Source organism: Erpetoichthys calabaricus, chromosome 11 (genome assembly GCF_900747795.2).
Source record: "Erpetoichthys calabaricus chromosome 11, fErpCal1.3, whole genome shotgun sequence".
Taxonomy (NCBI): Eukaryota; Metazoa; Chordata; class Cladistia; order Polypteriformes; family Polypteridae; genus Erpetoichthys; species Erpetoichthys calabaricus.
In genome coordinates this window covers 55,294,664-55,306,058 of record NC_041404.2, presented here as the reverse complement: position 1 = coordinate 55,306,058, position 11,395 = coordinate 55,294,664, and the positions used below count along the sequence as shown (strand labels likewise).

Here is an 11,395-nt window from a genome sequence, read left to right as displayed (position 1 = left end):
TGGTCAAGAATTGTCATTAGGAATTGTCAGTTGAAGAGCCTAATACATTCTATTACTCTTCAAACATTGTGCAACGCTCAACGACCTGGGGCTCTTCAAAGCATCTGACTGAGGGTCTGAAAATTAAACAAGGGACCTGCTGGCAAGTTTAGACAACAAAGTACTATCTACAGTATCCATCTACAGTATCCACCTATATACTGTATAGCACCTTCCATGAAGGCCCATCTGCCATCTTTTTTTCATCATTAGATCAGTAGACTACTTGGTTGCTGCATTCTCTCACCTTCTTGAATGTTTTATTTTTATTTGCAGTTCAATATTAAAAAGTTTTATTTTTGTAGTGAAAGGTGATTACATTGGAAAAACAAATGAAATGAAAAGTGACACACAGAAGGTAACAATGCAGTCTATCTATCAGCTCCACTGTTAAAATCCCATCTACACACACATACACATATATTCACATATATTATATATATATATTATATATATATATATATATATATATATATATATATATATATATATATATATATATATATATATATATATATATATATATATATCCATCCATCCATTTTCCAACCCGCTGAATCCGAACTATATATATATATTTATATATATATATAAATATATACATACGAGGGGGGACCCAAAAATAACCGAAATTTTGTTGTTATTAGGTTGGTACTTGTAGTACGTGGTTGGGCCGCTAGGGCGATCTAGTTACACTCCTCACAAGTCAGTCTGCCAACTGCCATCAGTCTGGAAGGTTGTGCTTGTGTTCAGTGAATTTTTTTGTAAAAGTAGGTTGCGCAACAGTGTGAGAAGGAAACGCCCTGATTTGTGGGAGTCGGGCGATTGGTTCTTTCATCATGACAACGCTCCATCTCACACTGCTCTCAGCATTCGCCAATTTTTGGCAAGAAACGGTATGACAACCCTGAACCACCCACCCTACTCACCGGATTTAGCTCCGTGTGATTTCTTTTTGTTCCCTCGGATGAAAAAAGACTTGAAAGGAAGGTGTTTTGCTGACGTCGAAGAGGTAAAACAAGAAACGACCATTGCATAATGGGCATTACTTCAGACGAATTTAAAAAATGTTTCGATCAATGGAACAAACGGTTAGATAAGTGTATTTTCGCCAATGGAGAGTACTTTGAAGGAGACTAATTGTAGTTTGTGCAGAAAATTAAATTAAACACGTTTTAAAAGTATTTCCGGTTATTTTTGGGTCCCCCTCGTATATATACACACACACACATATATATGCCAGTAGGGGGCACTCCAGCTCCCTAAAAAACCAACACAAACAGGATCTGGACACAAGTATAAAAGCACAAACAGTTTTTATTTTGGGAAACTCTTCTCTGCAAGTGTTTCCCACGGCACCAAGCACAATACAAATAAAAACACACAGCAATATTCTTGTCTTCTTCTGTCTCTCTCACTCACTCTCTGTCTCTGTCACTGCCTCTTATATTCCTCCTGGCAAGCTTTGTCCTCTACCTACCGACTCTGGCTCCTTGAGCTGAGACAGCTGGCTTCCTTTAAGTGATACCTGGGACTACTTCTGGTGTCCCAAAGATTTGACCCGGGAGCACTACCAGGTAAGGTTGTAGTCCCATGAAGTAGGGCTCGCTAGTCCCTACAGCAACCCCTGGCGGCACCCATGGAATGCAACATGGCTGAGCCAAAGAACTACAATTCCCATATTGCCCTGTGGGAATCTGGGGCACTGCTGCAACCCAGGGGGGCTGCCATCTGGCGATCCAGGAGAGCCAGTGTTCCATATATGTCATCCTCCCCTGTCCTTTCACTACGAAGGCATCCCATCTGGGCAAAGATGTCAGTCCCTCACTATATATATATATATATATATATATCCATCCATCCATTATCCAACCCGCTATATCCAAACACAGGGTCATGGGGGTCTGCTGGAGCCAATCCCAGCCAACACAGGGTGCAAGGCAGCCCACCGCAGTATATATATATATATATATATATATAGGGGAGTAGGGGAGAGGGAAGTCTGGGCATCTGCTCAAGCTGCTGCCCCTGCGACCCGACCTCGGATAAGCGGAAGAGGATGGATGGATATATATACAGTATATATATATATATATATATATACAGTATATATATATATGTATATATATATATGTATATATATATATATATGTATATATATATATATATTGCTAGATATTACAAGGCACAAATGTATCATCTATCGTAAAATAGTTTTTTTATTCTTAAGCTTTCAATTTGGGCTCCTGTAAGTCTAATCATTTTCCTCTGATGATAATTCCTGGTAGGAATGAAAAGCTTAGGAATAAAAAACTATTTTAAGGTATGTGATTCATTTACTCCATTTGTGGATTTATAGCTACAAATATATATATATAAAAATATACAAAAAAAAAAAAGGCTACCTAGCAGTTTTACTATATTCTTGAGCTCGGAGAGTCGTCCGCAATCTCTTAAGAATTGCCCAGTGCAGAGAACGTGGACCCACCTGTGCTTGCTGACCCACTGGCTTTCGTAAGAAGACACTGGCGATGCCATATCTTAGCCATATCGCTGGCATATGAGTCCTATTAATCTTTATCTCGAGAAAATGCCTTCAGATAGACAACATTTTTGTGAAAACTTCAAGCCTTGCCCTCTGATGCTGAGGTGTTTTACTTCCACCAGCTGTGGCGTTTGCTCCATTTCGATGTTGTGTCTCTTCATTTGTGTCATTAGCATGACGCTGTTGTTGCACGGCAGTGTTTGCTACACAAAGGTCTTCCGTAGTGACAAGTGAGGTGCATGCAAGTGCCATCTAGTGGCTGTGGTTGAGCAAAAGCAGAGCGGACTGCTCCATACACACATGGTTCTTTCGTTTATATATGTCTAACTAGCTCTGTGTGGTCTTCAGGACAAAAAACATCCCGAAGAGTCCCTAGCAGTTTTACTATATTGGTGAACTTGCAGTGGCATCAGTTAAGTGGGCCGGGACAGGTCGTATCTTGTCCGAGACGGATGTGTAGTTGAGTGCAGCTGTGACACAAATTGAGAGGAACAGGCTGGAAGTTGTCTCAGGCAAACACTAGGTAGCTCGTTGTGTAAACGTATAACATGTATGTACCACAAAACTGAGTTTGTCTGCTTGGGTTGAAAGAGAAGTGAGGTGCATGCAAGCGCTGGAAAAATGTAAAAGTGCATGCATGCGCCATCTCACCAAGTTCAAGTCATGCTTCTATAAGCTTCTACATCTTTCATAGAATTCATGCCAAGTCCCATGGCTGTGGTTGAGCGTAAGCAGAGAGGACTACTCAATACACACACACACACACACGCGCGCGTCATTCATAGTGAGAAGTGAAGTGCTTGAAAGCACCAAAAAAGTTAAAAGTGCATTCATGCGCCATCTAGTGGCTGTAGTTGAGCGTGAGCAGCGCGGACTGTGTATGCACATACACAAGTCTTTTGTTTATATATGTCTAATATGTAACAACAGTATATATACTACTAAAAAGGAAAAACAACAGTTGTTAACATGTATAATGTCTCTTTTCCATTATGATATACAGTAATAAGTAAATGGGAACATCCTCCATTCTTTTCATTCACCTGCAGATCTCTTCACTGTGGGGGATTTCACACTCCTTTATAAACTTACAGCATGTAAAAGTGGTGGTTTCTGTAATTGCGTTAGTGTGGGAACATAATGGTATGAAGGCTGTTATAATATAGAATGACATATAACACATGACCTGGCAAGTTTTCCTGATTTTAAATATGTAAATGACCAAGACATCCACTTTGTCACTGCAATTATGTGTTGAGTGGTGGGAGATGGCAGATTTTTATCGCTGTAATTTCTGTGAAATTTTGCATCATTCAGACCAGAACTCATGAGAATTAGTCATCAGCATGACTGAAATCTTTCAAAATAGCTATGGTACCATATGAAATACTATTATATGTAGTACTCACTTTACTGAGTTAAAAGATTTTCTGTTACTTTGGTGACATGCAGCAGTAAAGCCAACAAAGAGCAAACTCAAAAATAAACTTATGAACTGTCACATTTAACTACAATGATCTTTTACCAAAGAATTATTGTTAAACACACCACATTATAAACACATGCCACATACAATCCTCCATTCACTTCAAAACCTGTTAATTTCGAGTCACAGGGAGCCAAATCTTTTTCTGGCAGTCCTGGGAACAAGTCAGGCACCAGCTGTAGATGAGGTGCCTGTCCATCACAGGACACATTCACATATGACCATAAATACATAGACTGGGGTCAATTCAGAAATAAACTCATCAATTTAAATTCTACTGAGGGATTAAAAAATGGATCAGAACTTTAATTAAACAAGAAATTCGGGGAGCTGAACTTAATTTAATGAAAATCTGTGCAATTCCATGTTTTTGTTTTTTTTCTTACCGCATATTTGAGATTATGGTACATGTAAATTGTGAATTGTGAATCTATCTATCTATCTATCTATCTATCTATCTATCTATCTATCTATCTATCTATCTATCTATCTATCTATTATATAGTGCCTTTCATATCTATCTATCTATCTATCTATCTATCTATCTATCTATCTATCTATCTATCTATCTATCTATCTATCTGTAGTGATAGATTATCATCATTATAGTGATAGATTATTATTTTTATTATTATTAAGGGGGATATTTATAAGAATCTCCAGTACTGAATATCATGAAATTTTAAAAGTAACTTTTATGTGGCACTTGAATATGAATGAATAATAAATTAAAATAAATAAAAGTGAGAATTTGAATTTTGAAGAATAAGACACTGGCAGAAATCTGTGCCAAGGTGCATTCATGTGAAAAAATAAGTACACCCCATGGAAACTGTTGACGTTTTTAACATATTTAAGCAGGAAAAAAATTGAAATGTACTGCCATGTAGAGATGGCATCACCAGGTGGTGCTCACTAGCAGGCCTGACTTGGTAAAAAGGAGCAGAAGATCTGTTGGGTTCATCCATATACAGAGGTGGTGATCCTTTGACTACTTGTACAAATTCAGGATTTGAGCTTAATGTGGGCTGCTACAGGAAGCTAATTTGGTGACCTAAAATTCACCTGTTAAATCTGGACGAATACAAGCCTTTTCCTACAGTATGTGTGCTGTGGTGCAATGTCTGATGCCTTAAACAGTAAAAAAACATGAATATAAGTATTTTATTGCCAAATTCATGCTCCTATATTTATATACTCCACACACTATTTTATTGCATTGAATCATTGGTATATCTTCAAATTTTTATCAGTAAGATTACTTCTGTTAGGCTTAAATCTCTTAGCAGTGGCACTGGAAATGAATTCCACAAATGCAGATGAGGCAGGGATGGCTAACAGTTGGCATGCATGACTGATCTGGAATCTGTTTCAGGGTTGTGGAGGGCCAGAGCCTATTCTGGAAGCACTGGATTCAAGATAGGCACTAGCCCTGGACAGGGCACCAGTCTGTCACAGGGCCAACACTCAAACACCTACATCTGGAAATGCCAGGTAAGCAAGCTCTGCACATCTGTGGAGATCAGGAATAAAATAAATACAGAGGAAAATTTACTTAGAGACAGAGAGAACATGCCAACTGCATGCAGATAGTATCCAGGCACGGTTGACCCGATGTCTCTGGATTAGTGAAGCAACAGAGTTAAACCATGCCACCCTCAATAACAACAAGTTTTAAATAAAAAATACTATGTAATATTCTATATTCAAAGTATACACACATTCATAAATATAGAAACATTATTTTTAAAAATTATGTAGTTTCTTTTCCTATTTTTCCAAAATACAATGGTATAGTATTATTATGCCATCTTTTACCTATTGTTAATTCAATCAGATCCAAAGCTGTCCACAGGAAAGTTATCTGGGTAGCATCGACTCATCGACTCTTTCATAAGAAAAGAAGTTTTTAAGCATACACACACACACACACACACACACACATATATATATATATATATATATATATATATATATATATATATATATATATATATATATATATATAAGTTAAAAAGTATGACTACATTGTTTGATAAATCTATTTTCTGATACTAATACTATACAGGACGGGGGACACCACCACTGGGTACTCTAAACTGCTTGATAAGATTCACACACTGAGGAATAAGAGTAGAAACGGGCATCAAATTAAACGTGGGCTAAGATTTGACTGTGACAGAACAAAAAGTAACAGACAAAATAACATTCAGACTATAACTTTAATATTAAAAGAAAAAATAATGATAGCGAAATATGTAAAATATTAAAACAAACTTACAGCAGGTGTTTCCGTAGTGTAGTGGTCATCACGTTCGCCTAACACGCGAAAGGTCCCCGGTTCGAAACCGGGCGGAAACAAGTTTTCTTTCTCTTGACATTCCAATTTCTTTATTCCTCTGACATTTACCTTTGCGTTGTTCCCCTTATACGTTTCGCGGAGCTGCTAACGAACATTGATTATATCAGTGCTGTTTTAGCACTACAACAGAAAATGAATGAGAAACGGTTCAGATAATTTTAGCTGAAGAACCAACGGCCAGGGCTGCGTTAATTCTGATTGGCTAACAGTCTGTGTCAACCAATCACGGCTGCCCTCCGTAGGCGGTAGTGCATTTTGATTGGGTAGCAGTCTGTGTCTCACGGCTGCCCTCCCCGCCCCGCAAAAAGTAAATAAAAGATAATAAAAATTATACAGTACTATAAACACAGTATCTGTACTATGTTGTAAGTCTCGTGTACTATTGGGTGTTCACTAACAATATTGACGTACAATATACTACAATACCTAGTTACAAGCAGTTTATAAACTGCATTGAGTAAAATATTATGAAAGCCATCTCAGTTTGCGTCGAGATTAGAATTACGCTTTACAAAGTGAATTGTACAGAGCGTCGTAAGTATTTTAATCAATAGTTCCTCGCCACGTTCTTTCTGAATGTTGTCATCCAATCAAATGAGGGCCTATCCGACAGGGTTGTTTGATTGGACAATTCCTTAAATGCCACGCCACCTTTTTCTACGGTTTAAACTTGAGCCAATTTCATCTATGTTTTTTTTTTTTGTCTTATAATAGGTAAGATAATATCATTTAAAACGATCATTTAAAAGATCATAATTAATGCACCGATCTTGGGATCATTCTTATCTATTTAGTTTACCTGTTGTCGTACAATAGTCGAGGCAAAAAAGGGAACTGAAATTAAATACTGCAAACCACTGTTGAAAACACGCCCTTGACGTAAAGATCTTTTTTTTATCGACTCAACTCATATTTTCAAATGTTAATGGTTTTGTTTGTCACAGGAGATTTAAAAAATATGCTATATAAATAATAAGATTTTATATATATAATGTTTTAGCAGTGATTTTACGCATTTCTACGATAAACAAACGCAGTGAGACCAAGGTTGTCTTCTTCAGTTATCTATACAGTATTCCCATTGGTTCGTTTTTATTTAAAAGTTAAGAAGACTGCCCCAGACAGCGGCACAGACAATCGCACGCGCACAAATATTCACGTTTTAAATTATTCATGCACAATTTTCTAACATCCATCCATTCCATCCATTATCCAACCCGCTACATCCTAACTACAGGGTCACGGGGAATTTTCTAACATTATAGAATATTACGGGGGCCGTGGCCTTCCGTTGACCGTGCCCTTCAGATTCCTATAGGACTGTAACTGGGTAGGCGCTGAGACACTGAACTAACCATCGATACACCACAAATACGACAGCGCCACCTATAGTAATGTCAAAATATTTCTAACAGTAGGTCAGGTTGTACTTACTATGCTCAGTTATTGACATTGGCAAAGCAATAAGAAATATATGGATTGGGGGTTCGGTATATCCAAGCCAAAATTATGACTTGTAATGCGGACATGTGCATTCGATTGCTGAACATTACGGTGCACGCAAGCATATTCGACACGAGGACATAAAAGTCCTCTCGTTCGTTTACCAGTGTTACTATATTGAGTCTTGAGTTTAACGAATTAATATGCCCTTTTTCTATGAATTATCGAACGTTCAAAACTGTTTCCGCCCGGTTTCGAACCGGGGACCTTTCGCGTGTGAGGCGAACGTGATAACCACTACACTACGGAAACCTCTGCCACGTAGGGTTTACCGATCGTAACATAAAGTTGTGATTATTAAATTAACTAAATATATTTTTAATATAAATAACTCTAAGGGTATTCCACAGAAAAACAACATTCAAAAGGTGTATAAATGGGATTGTACAAAAGGTAATAAATTAGCAATGGGTAATTATCCACTGTCCTTACTTACAAATATAAATGTTCTGTGTTTTACGATAGTAGTCAGCACATATACAGATTATTTCATAACTGTGACAACATTGCGTAATAAGAAACCCTTCGTTTAAACATTTGTTAAACTTTTAGCATTGACATACACACGCGATTCTCAGACGCGCATGGTCCGATTTGGGGGCGTGTGGCAAGACACTTTGGGATGGAGCAGCCGATTCCATGGGGCACCACACATTGTAAGTTAAACGTAATTACATAATATTTTAAAACTCGCTTAATCAAATTAAAACTACGTAATGTAAAGCTTAAGCTGAATTTCAGAAAAGTAACAGTAACTCCGCTCTCCATTTTGTCTTCGACGTTTTGGCAGTTAAGCCACTTGACGTTTCTAAGTTCCACCCATTATCTCGCCTGCTGATATATACTAGTTTAATATAACCGAAATTCTCTAAATACAAAAAGAAAAAAAAACAACCTTGTAAAGCGCCTTGGGATGGAGTTCATTATGGGAAGTGTTTTCAAGTCAAGGCTAGCGGTTTTATTGCCATACCATCCATACACAGTATGCGCACCAGTAATAAGAAAAACACATTTACTCCCACAAAAAAATAAATATTTATTTATTTAACTTCTGGGTTAACACAAGCAACCGAATTTCTAAATCTGAGCATGGGACTGGCAGTATTTAAATAAACTGTACTATTGTTATATTAAAACAAAATGTCATGCTTTCCTATCCCTTTTACAACAAAACGTACTTGTGTACTAAAAGGACGTCATGAGAAATCTCCCTCACGGAGAGCCTGTTTATCCTAATAAATATGTTATGAATTCGTCAAAACAGTTCTGTTTTCCTTTCTCATGCCGTCCTTTTTAGTACACAAGTACCCAAAACGTAAATTTGTCAGCATATGTAAATTTGTTTTTAGGAATAAAATAACTGCTGTTGTTTCCGCCCGGTTTCGAACCGGGGACCTTTCGCGTGTGAGGCGAACGTGATAACCACTACACTACGGAAACCTATAAATGCCATAAAGAGCGAGACGATATGAACTTTATCTGTTGTTGTCTTTAAGTGAAGACTTGCTCAAAATTTTAATTATTAGGAGAATCTTCTTCTTCTTTTGGATGCTCCCGTTAGCGTCTGCCACTGTGGATCATCTTCTTCCATATCTTTCTGTTATTAGGAGAATATTCGCCCAAAATGTACTATCTGGCCAGGGTCCCCTACTGATATTAAGCCAACTCCACGAAACGTAGTATTACTTCAGCTCTTAGTTACTGTTAGCAGAAACACAGCATGAATTTGGACAATAGCAATAATACACCTGATAATCAAAGTCAATGCAATTTCTACGCCGGGGCTTCTCAGCCTCTTGTGTTTGGTGTAGGTCCCCCTACACAGCAACTGGAATGTTTTGGTTTACCGCCGCCTTTTTTGTCTTTAATTGTTATTAAACTACGGAAGCTCCAAAAAAAAAAGGAAAAAAAACACAAAAGAATTGCGTTATTTTGCAAAAGTTTAGCATTTTTCGCAAAGATGCAGCGGCATTGCCAGGTGTGGTCCTGTGACGAATAATTAAAGATTGATTAAGAATGTGCCTATTGTGCAGTCAAGTAACAAAACTGAACAAAATTTCACGGGTATACATGTAATCCTGCATGTGCTGAGGGGTGCATTTAATCCACCCAGTTTAGAGTCACCGGGAGCCAGTGACTATTGCAGCAGAACTTGGCAGCCTTTTGCTGTTATGCACCAAAAATCTGGAATACTGTACCAATAGAGAAACGCCATGTTAACACTATTGATTATTTTAAAAAGCTTTAATTTGGCCTTGTCGTAACAATATTTTAGCTCCACCCTTAATGAACGAGATATTCATAGAATTATCATTCTATGATAATTCCTCGAAGAGCCTGCAATCTTTATCAGGGCCATTTCTGGGCATGGGCGGTCTAGGCAAGGGTCTAGCGTGCCCTCTAGTGGCCATGGCTCATTACTGCAGCCTCACGCACAGATTCCTAACTTTACAGTATTTTGTTTAGAAAAATTTGTCCGGACGGGACCGGAACACAAAGAAATATTTATGTTGTGCTGATTTAACCCAAACTTTGATCGCCTCCCAAATGGACATACTGTACATTAAAACTTGAGTTAAAACTTGGCAAATATCGCCCTCTGTTGCTCACCATGTAAGATTCGCTTTGGGCACGCTAAAGCGGCTGTGCGTTTTATTGGATAGTTAAATTACATTATTTGCATACATGAGCATATGGTAAATAGGAATTGTGGGTAAATATTCCTTTTTAAAGATAATTATATTCTCAGTTTCACAGAATGATGTCATTAAGCTACGTTTTTAAATTATTTTATTTATTTAAATGACATGACCTGACCTCGGATAAGTGGAAGAGAATGGATGGATGGATATATATATATATATATTATAGTAATGTGTTAGTTAAAAAAATACATCACCATCATCAAAGGCACACACTTAGTTCGTGGTTTACATAGACAACTGCACATCCAAATTTTCAGCAATAATTTAAGTGTTTAATTTTCTTTAGAGGAATGTTAAAGGCAATAAATAAAGACTACTAATACAGCCCGATTCCTATGTATTGTCTGAAATGGCACCCCTCGAGCATATTTTTCTAATGCAGTCATGTAAATGGACTTTGCTATAACTCGACATTCTCAAAATGCGAATTTGAAGTCCTAAATATTTTGCTGTTCCCAGCCCTGTCTCCAGGTCTCAATGCACAGGTCTGGCAGATGATGACTCCTCTCAAATCAAAGAGGATGGCGGGGCACCATTTACAACTTCGCTTAGGGCAGCAAAAATCCTCAAACCGGCTCAGATCTTTATTAATCTTTACTTTCCTCTATTTCAGTTTTTCTGTGGTGGTTCAAACACGTGTGCTGCCTGTGATGTTTAAATGAAAGCAGACACCCCAACCTGTCACAAGACCCACTGAATTGAATCCTTAAAAAATAAATAAACAAAAATAAAGAGCAACTTCAGAATATTTACAG

The 11,395-nt window shown here is 37.6% G+C and overlaps 3 non-coding genes across 3 annotated transcripts; 1 reads left to right on the top strand and 2 right to left on the bottom strand.

The window, feature by feature from the left end:
• Positions 1-6,358: 6,358 nt before the first annotated feature.
• On the top strand, positions 6,359-6,431 carry trnav-aac (transfer RNA valine (anticodon AAC)). The gene has a single exon. It is a non-coding gene; the product is annotated as a tRNA-Val (tRNA).
• A 1,683-nt stretch (positions 6,432-8,114) lies between these two features.
• On the bottom strand, positions 8,115-8,187 carry trnav-cac (transfer RNA valine (anticodon CAC)). Its single transcript has one exon. It is a non-coding gene; the product is annotated as a tRNA-Val (tRNA).
• Positions 8,188-9,302: 1,115 nt separating this feature from the next.
• On the bottom strand, positions 9,303-9,375 carry trnav-cac (transfer RNA valine (anticodon CAC)). The gene has a single exon. It is a non-coding gene; the product is annotated as a tRNA-Val (tRNA).
• Between the last annotated feature and the right edge of the window lie 2,020 nt (positions 9,376-11,395).